Here is a 9116-nt window from a genome sequence, read left to right on the forward strand (position 1 = left end):
CAGTCCATGTTGTTGGGAAAGATTCGAGAAGCCCAGAAGACTGATAAGGAGATTGTGGAGATAAAGGAAAAGATGAGTAAAGGAAAAGCCAAAGGTTTTTGTGAGGATGAGCATGAAACTTTATGGTTTGAGGACCGTATTTATGTGCCCAATGACCTAGAAATTAGGAAGTTAATACTCAAGGAGGCTCATGACTCGCCGTACTCAATTCATCCAGGAAACACCAAGATGTATTTGGATTTTAAGGAATTTTTCTGGTGGACAGGTATGAAGAATGATATTGCCGAGTATGTAGCCATAGATGACGTATGTCAGAGAGTTAAGGCAAAACACCAGAAGCCAGCAGGATTTTAGCCTATGCCGATACCTGAATGGAAGTGGGATAAGCTTGGCATGGATTTCATCACCGGATTGCCCAGGACATGATCAGGTTATGACTCCATCTGGGTAGTAGTAGACCGCTTGACCAAAGTGTCTCATTTTATTCCCGTGAAAACTACTTATACAAGCGCGAAGTTGGCCAAGATATATATGACCAGGATTGTATGTCTTCATGGAGTTCCGAGGACCATCTTATCACACAAAGGACCACAATTTACCTTGAAGTTTCGGAATCAATTACACCAGACCTTGGGTACCAGGCTAGAGTTCAGTACAACCTTTCATCCGCAGATAGATGGACAGACCGAGAGAGTCAACCAAATTTTGGAGGAGATGTTGAGAGCTTGTGCACTAGATTACGGATCTAGTTGGGATGATAATTTGCCTTATGCAGAGTTCTCATATAACAACAGCTACCAAGCTAGTTTGAAGATGGCCCCTTTCGAAGCTTTGTATGGAAGGAGGTGTAGGACACCATTAATGTGGGATGAAGTTAGAGACCATCAATTGTTCGGACGAGATTTAGTCAGAGAGTCTGAAGAGAAAGTTAAGTCGATTTGTGATAGACTAAAGGTACCTCAATCCAATCAGAAGAGTTATGCTGACACTAAACGCAAGGAGGTAGCCTATGAAATCGGAGACATAGCATATCTCCATGTGTCACCACTTCGAGGAGTTACACGATTTGGAGTCAAAGGAAAGTTAGCCCCAAGATTTGTAGGACCATACCGAGTTTTGGAACGTATGGGAGAAGTGGCCTACAAGTTGGAGTTACCCGAAGGTTTGTCAGGAGTTCATGATGTGTTTCACGTTTCCCAGTTGAAGAAGTGCCATGCAGAGATGGCCGATATTCCTCAGAGAGATACAGTGCCCCTGGAAGCAATTCAGTTGGAGAGTGACCTAACCTACGAGGAGAAACCCGTCAAGATTCTCGAGTTTGCCAGCCGAGTTACACGCAACAAGGTCATCAAGTTTTGCAAAGTCCAGTGGAGTCACCATACCGAGGAAGAAGCCACCTGGGAGCGGGAGGAAGACCTACAGAAAGACCACCCACACCTATTTGATAGCTAACTCGAATCTTGAGGGCGAGATTCATCTTAAGGGGGGTAGGTTTGTAACATCCCAATTTTCAATTTGGATGTTAATCATTAGGTCATCATATGCATCCATATTTTGAGCATTTTGAATTTGGTTTATTTGGACATTTTGATCCTAGAGACCTTAAGCAACTCAAGCACCATGTGAGAGAGTTGGAGGTTTTCGTAAAATTCCATTTTTTTTGAATTTTCAAAATTTGGTAATTTGGATCGAAGTGATTTTTATTTGAAATTATTTTCCAATTATTTCAAAATAAATAAAATAATGAGAGAAGATAATATGACTTCTTCAAAACAGAGGAAATAATGGAAATTTGATTTTGAATAAAAATATATTTTTATTTAAATTTTATTTGAGATTTTATTCGGTTAAATTAGGGAAAATTGCATATTAGCTCAGAAAAATGTTCACGTTGTCCTAAATATTAGGAAAGGACCATGAAAATTATTTGTGGGATTTTAGGATATTTATTTATTTTTATTTTGGATTTTCTCTGCGACAAAATTATTTTAAAAAAGTTCCGCGCGCCGACTAGGCCAGCCCAGCCGAAGCCAGGCCAAGCCCCAGCCGCCGCCGACCGCCTTCCCGCGTCGCCGCTGTCGGTGTCAAAACCGGAGGATCTCGTGTAGGGGGTCCCGAACTGTGCGTCTAAGGTCGATGATAACAGGAGACAGGGGACAGAATGTTTACCCAGGTTCGGGCCCTCTCTATGGAGGTAATACCCTACTTCCTGCTTGATTGATCTTGATGAATATGAATATTACAAGAGTTGATCTACAATGAGATCGTAATGGCTAAACCCTAAAAGTCTAGCCTATCTGACTATGATTATGAGGACATCTGTCTATGGACCTAGCCCTCCGGTTTATATAGACACTGGAGGGATCTAGGGTTACATTAGGTCGGTTACAGAGAAAGGAATCTTCATATTTGGACGCCATGCTTGCCTTCCACACCAAGGAGAGTCCCACCCGGACACGGGTAAAGTCTTCGGTCTTTGTATCTTCATAGGCCATCAGTCCGGCCCATGTCTAATAGGTCGGACGCCCAAGGACCCCTTAGTCCAGGACTCCCTCAGTAGCCCCTAAACCAGGCTTCAATGACGAGGTGTCCGGCATGCAGATTGTCTTTGGCATTGCATGGGGCGTTCCCCTTTCCGAATACTCCAAGATAGTCTTCGGACTAATGAACATGTCCGGATCTGCAACACAAGTACTACACACAACCACAGAGAATATAATATTGCACGAGTCCAATTCGCTGACAACTTTTTGTAATGTGATATCATGTCTGCTTGGTCATCATTTCGAACCATTTTCTGTCTGCCGTTCCACGTTTCGAGACACAGTTTTAATAGGCATGTCTTGTCGAAGCAGAGGTCATGTCCCCTTATTGCGGGATTCTCATCAATACGGGCATGGGTAATATAACCGTGCCGTTTACACAGCCCTTGGGAACAGGAGAGTTTTAAGGCGAGTGGGGAGGCGCTCGATATTCATTGCCTTTATAAAGAGATAAGGATTCCCTTTCTTCACCCACGCCTTCTCTCTTTCTCTGCCCTTCCATTCTTGAGCTCCATCTCCCAAGTCCTCATTCTTTCCGCCTCAAGGAAGCACTCAGCCATGTCCAGATCTGGAGGGCAAGTCAAGTGGATGGCCTCCTCCATTAGGGAGAAGGACATCACCAAGCTTCGGGAGGCTGGGTATCTAGCAAAAGAAATCGCCCACCGGCTTCCAGCCAAGGGGAAAATCGTCCCGACCCCGAAGCCCAATGAGAGGGTGGTGTTCATCCCTCATTTTGTCTGCGGGTTAGGGTTTCCTCTCCACCTTTTTGTCCGTGGGCTTATGTTCTATCACGGGCTAGATTTTCATGACCTAGCCCCGAACTCTTTCCTCAGCATCTCGGCATTCATTGTCGTGTGTGAGGCCTTCCTCCACATCCAACCCCACTTCGGATTGTGGCTCAAGATCTTCAACATGAAGTCGAAGGTGGTGGATGGCCAGCACGCGGAGTGCGGAGGCGCCATGGTGAGCAAGATGCCCAATGTCAAATGGCCCAAAGGTACTTTTGTGGAGACCGTCAAGGAGTGGCAGAAACTATGGTTTTACATCACAGAGCCCCGCGACACCACCTGGGCCGCGGCTTCCGAATTCAACTCCGAAGCTCCAATGCGGCTCACCTCCTAGATAGAGAAGGGCCCAAATTGGTCTTCGTCGGACGAACTGATAGCACCGCAAACGCACATCCATAGCATGGTGGATAAAACCATCAAGCTCATCGATGTAATCCAGGTGATGCTGATTCGCCGGATCCTCCCATGCCAAAGACGAACCTGCCCTTTATGGAAATTCGATCTGAAGATGTACCAAACCTTGGAAAGGCTCTTCGGAACCACTCACGAAGATGCCTGGAAGTTGCTCTTTAAAGGCAACAAGACACCGCCAGCCATGGACTCGGACCGTGGGCACAATATTACCCATCATGCCAATGCGGTAAGTGTTTCATGTCTGAAGGCGCATCCTCTACTTGCTTGTTTCAAGGAGGAAAACTTTATTTTTTCAGGTATGGACAGAGAGAGCGGAGCAGATTCAATGTTTGGCTCCGCTGCCCGAGGAACCAGTCATCCCACTCCTGGCGAAGATGCTCGTGCCGGCGCCCTATAAGCTGCCGGAGAAGAAGGACAAGGGGGTCCGGAGTGGCCCCCGCCACAAGGGACCTTCGGATGTATCGTCCGAAGACAAGACTCACTCCTCCGCCGCCAAAGACGATGAGGAGGAGGAGGAAGAAAGCACCTCTCCCCCTGATGAGGGGAGGGAGAAGAGGGCGGCCTCCACAAATCTAGAGGCGGATCCGCCCAAGAGGGGGAAGGGTCCCCTTGCGGATAACTCCATGTGGACGTCGACAGCAACCCAGAGCGACGCCCCCGAAACAAGCCCCTGGCCGCGTCGTAAGTATTAAAAACCCGCATACGTCCATGCATCCAGCCTCTCTTGCTTCATGATATTAATATGTTTAAATGATGCCATTGTAGTCCGGCCCACGACAGCTCCCAGTGATTCTCATCAAGAGGTTCGTTGGATTCGAAGGCAATGGCCAGTGAGTCACCGCTGGCCGCTCACTCTCCCCCGCCAAGGGCGACGACGAGGTGTTGTCCCAAAGGACCTTCCTAGGCCAGGGAGAGGTTCAGGATGCCGCCAGGGTGACGCCGGAGGGCGGAACCTCGGCTGCCGGACACATGGGGGAGTAGACCCCCATGTCGACTGGGGATAGGGGCCTAGATCAGTTCGGCCCCCATCCGAATACGATTCTGGAGACCTATGGGGCTCCAGAATCCGGCGAGCAACCTCCTTCGAAGGAAGGGTGTGTGCCCATTCTGCCGGTGACCTCTGTCCAACCAGAGGCACTGGATAGTATGCTGGAAGCGCTATGAGGCGCCTCCATTGTGGATGAACACCGTATCCTTATGGGTACGGTGATTGAGAGGGTTCAGTCCGTCAAAAGCGGACTGACCGAAGCCTGCGGCAGCCTGCTGACATGCTTTGAGGTAAGCGACGCAAAAGAAAAGTCCCAATATAGACAGTAGCCCCTGAGACACCGTCCGGTGTTCGGAAAGAAGAGCCGGACAGAGGGTCAATTTATTTTCGTAGGAAACTAACTAAATATGTCTTATATGAATAAGCAGGCGTCGTTGCTGGCCGCGACCTCACACACTGCCAAAGTCTCCGGACTAAAGCAGAGACTGGAGTGGGCCGAGGAGGAGCTCGGCCAAGCGAGGAAGCAGCTAGAAGACAGGCAAGGTATGTAATGACTTGCTGTATATTCAGAAAGAATAAATGTTGTGTATTGACCATAGTGCCATGATATGTGTAGTAGTGGCGACCGAGGTCGAGGTCCTTAAACAGGCCCTGGCCGAGGCCGAGGAGAGAGCTGTCAAGGAAAAAGCCGCCCGTGAGAAGCACGAGGCCAGGCTTGATGAGGTCCAGCAAGAGCTCCAGGATGCAGTGAAGAAATGCGAATCCTTGGAGCGCGACATTTCGGCTCGAGAGACTGAACTCGCTAAGGCTCGCCAAAGCGCGGAAGAGGCCCGGGTTGAAGCCCAGGGCGCCCTCCAAGAGATCTAGGAGGCCAGGAAAATCGCGGCGGGTAAGGCGTTTAGTACGCAAAGCAAGTATGTGAAGAAGAAGTATCTCTTACTAACCCGGATTCAGAGTTCTCTAGGGGCGTTTGCAGATTTGCCGCGCAGTGTGTCGAACGCTGCAGAGTTCTTCCGAGCCGAAGAAGGGAGCTCAACGGAGAAGCTGTTCTGGTCGCAATATCTTGCGCCAGAACATCCAGTGCCCTTTAGCGATAAGCTAAAACAGCTGGTCGAGCTGCATAGGGTGGCCGAACTGGCCATGAAGGATTTAATAATCCGGCTGTGGCCTGCCGAAGCTATGCCCGACAGCTACTTCGGGCTCGTGAAGCGGTAGTGAATGCCTGCCCTCGGCTAGATGTTGTCAAGCGGTCGGTCTGCATCGAGGGTGCGCACATGGCCTTCGCCCGCGTCAAGGTGTGGTGGGAAAAGATGGACGCCGTCAAGCTAACGACCGGGGGACCGCCAGAGAGCAAGGAGTACCGTACGCCCGAGCGGTATTTTGAAGACGTCCTGGAGGGGTCTTGTATTGTGGCGATGTAATGTGCGCAAGACATTATTTCCGAATGAATACATTCATGTTGTCTCTGCCTTGTATGATGAAACGGGGTCATTATGTAATATAATGTTTGTTATTAAAAAAATTTCACCTCCTGTGCGTCCGTTTTGTGTGAAATCTAAGAGTTGGCCAGTCGTCGGCTTCTTCCCCCACGTAGGTAGTACGGGGGTGTTCGAGATGTGATGTAAACACTCTTGATCCAATTGTTTGGTCCTTGAAGGAGGTGTTTAGCGCGACGAACCAGACAACCGGACTATGCGGCTTTAGCACCCTCACTTAGCCATAGGAGTTTGATAATAAAAATATAGGCGCAGCCCCTAGTATCCGAACTAGGATGCTGTAAACACCTGATCGGGTAAGTACCGATCCCTCGCGTAATGCATAAAAAATCTCTAAAGATTTGAGACCTCCGAAGAGCTGACCGACTCTCGCCGCATCATGACAGTCAGTTTTCGGCTTTCTCTACTGAGGTGCTCATCTGGGTAAACCAGTGCACAATCGCAGTAGTTCTCCCTTTACTACCCTAGCCGATATAGCGGAACGTAAGGTAGCAAGCACAGGAGCCGGGCAACCCAACTATTGACCAAAGACATGATTAGGAGCCAATGCATATATAGTGTTAAATTCGAGGTGCCGAACTATACTGTAAAAAGTGTTCAGACTTTGTTGCCATGTTGTGGGGCGCTATGAAGCCCCTGGCAAATTGAAATGTACCAAAGTGTACGGGTGCTACTTGATAAGGTTATCAAAAAAAAGAAAAAGAAGAAACGGTAGTAAGCTAGAGCCGCAAAATTTGGGCCACGAACTGTTTTCATTATAATTTCATTAGTGAGTTAAAGCGCATTTATACAAGTAGTGCAATAAGCAAAAGGCTACTTAATATGCCTTAACCAAGGGAGAGCTGCGTGTGGGTCCTGAAAATAGGTAAAGGGACCGTTGAAGAAACCACCTAGAAATTCCCCCGTACGTCCATGCTTCTTGCCGTCTTGGTGTGTTTATCCTTCGAAAAGGACCAGTGGTCAGGCCATCAGAGAAGGCCTATGGAAAAGAAACCTGAAAAGGAGAAAGAAGAAAAAGTGAAAGTACGTGTGTCCGGGGGCGGTCGAGCCGTATTGTGGATCACCAGCTAGTTATGCCTCCATCCATGCCCATGGTATTTTGAGTGCATCGTTATGTACGCGGGGTACAATTGCCGCCACTTGGTCGGGACTGGGATGAGGCCAAATTGCTAGTCGAGCTCTTGACGAGCCGAGCTGTCCTAATGCAGAATAGTCCGGACTCTCTTGACAGTGTCCGGGTGCTCGGCCGCCGAATTAAGGTTCTGCTTAAAAAGGCTGCTCTGTACTTCTACTGCTAGGGCAGCGGTGTGTTGCTCGGTGCGGAGGGAGCGTTCTGTGTTTCCATTAACTGTTATGACACCGCGTGGTCCGGGCATCTTGAGCTTGAGATAAGCGTAGTGTGGCACCGTGTTGAATCGAGCAAATGCGGTTCGTCCAAGCAGTGCGTGATAGCCGCTGCGAAAGGGGACGATATCAAAGATTAACTCCTCGCTTCGGAACTTGTCTGGAGATCCGAAGACAACCTCTAGTGTGATTGAGCCCATACAGTGGGCCTCTACACCTGGTATGACTCCTTTAAAGGTAGTCTTTGTGGGTTTGATCCATGATGGGTTAATGCCCATTTTGCGCACTGTATCCTGATAGAGCAGGTTGAGGATGCTGCCACCGTCCATCAGGACTCGTGTTAGGTGGAACCCATCAATTATTGGGTCCAGGACTAGTGCGGCTGAACTGCCGTGACAGATACTGGTCGGATGATCCCGATGATTGAAAGTGATCGGGCATGACGACCATGGATTAAATTTTGGGGCGACTGGCTCTATCGCGTAGACATCCCTAAGCGCGCGCTTGCGCTCCCTCTTGGGGATGTGGGTAGCATATATCATGTTCACCATTTTGACCTAAGGGGGAAACTTCTTCTGTCCCCCTGTGTTCGGTGCCCGGGGCTCCTCCTCGTCGTCCTCGCTTTGCGATCCCTTCTCCTTGCTTTTAGCATTTAACTTGCTAGCTTGTTTAAAAACCCAACAATCTCTGTTGGTATGATTGGGTGGTTTGTCTGGGTGCCATGGATCTGGCACGAACGATCGAGTATGCGGTCCAAGCTGGATGAGCCCGAATTGTTCTTTTTGAATGGCTTCTTCCGCTAACCGGACTTAGAGCCACTGAATCCGGCATTGACCACCGTATCATCTGTGTTGTCATTGTTGTTTCGACGCTTGCATCTGTTGCGTCGGGACTTGTCGTTGCTATTTTTGGCTTCAGGGGTGCCTTCGTCGCTTGCATTGTTTTTGCTATGGGCCAGCCAACTATCCTCACCCGCACAAAAGCGGGTCATGAGTGCCGTGAGGGCTGCCATGGACTTTGGCTTTTCTTGGTCGAGGTGGCGGGCAAGCCATTTGTCGCGGATGTTGTGTTTAAAGGCCGCTAGGGCTTGGGCATCCGGACAGTCAACAATCTGGTTCTTTTTAGTTAGAACCTAGTCCAGAATTTCCTGGCTGACTCTCCAGGCTGTTGAACTATATGGCTTAAGTCATCGGCATCTGGTGGCCGGACATATGTACCTTGGAAGTTGTCACGGAAGGCGTCTTCCAAATCCTCCCAGCTGCCAATAGAGTTTTCAGGCAGACTGTTTAACCAGTGCCGAGCTGGCCCTTTGAGTTTTAACAGGAGGTATTTGATGGCATGGAGGTCGTCTCCGCTAGCCATATGGATATGGAGAAGAAAATCCTCGATCCATACCGCGGGATTAGTTGTTCCATCGTATGATTCAATATTCATGGGTTTAAACCCTTCTGGGAATTCACGCTCCATTACTTCGTCAGTGAAGCAAAGAGGGTGTGCGGCGCCTCTATATTGGGCCGCATCGCAACGTAGCTCTGATGGAGTC

This window comes from Triticum dicoccoides, chromosome 5A (genome assembly GCF_002162155.2).
Source record: "Triticum dicoccoides isolate Atlit2015 ecotype Zavitan chromosome 5A, WEW_v2.0, whole genome shotgun sequence".
Lineage (NCBI taxonomy): Eukaryota > Viridiplantae > Streptophyta > Magnoliopsida > Poales > Poaceae > Triticum > Triticum dicoccoides.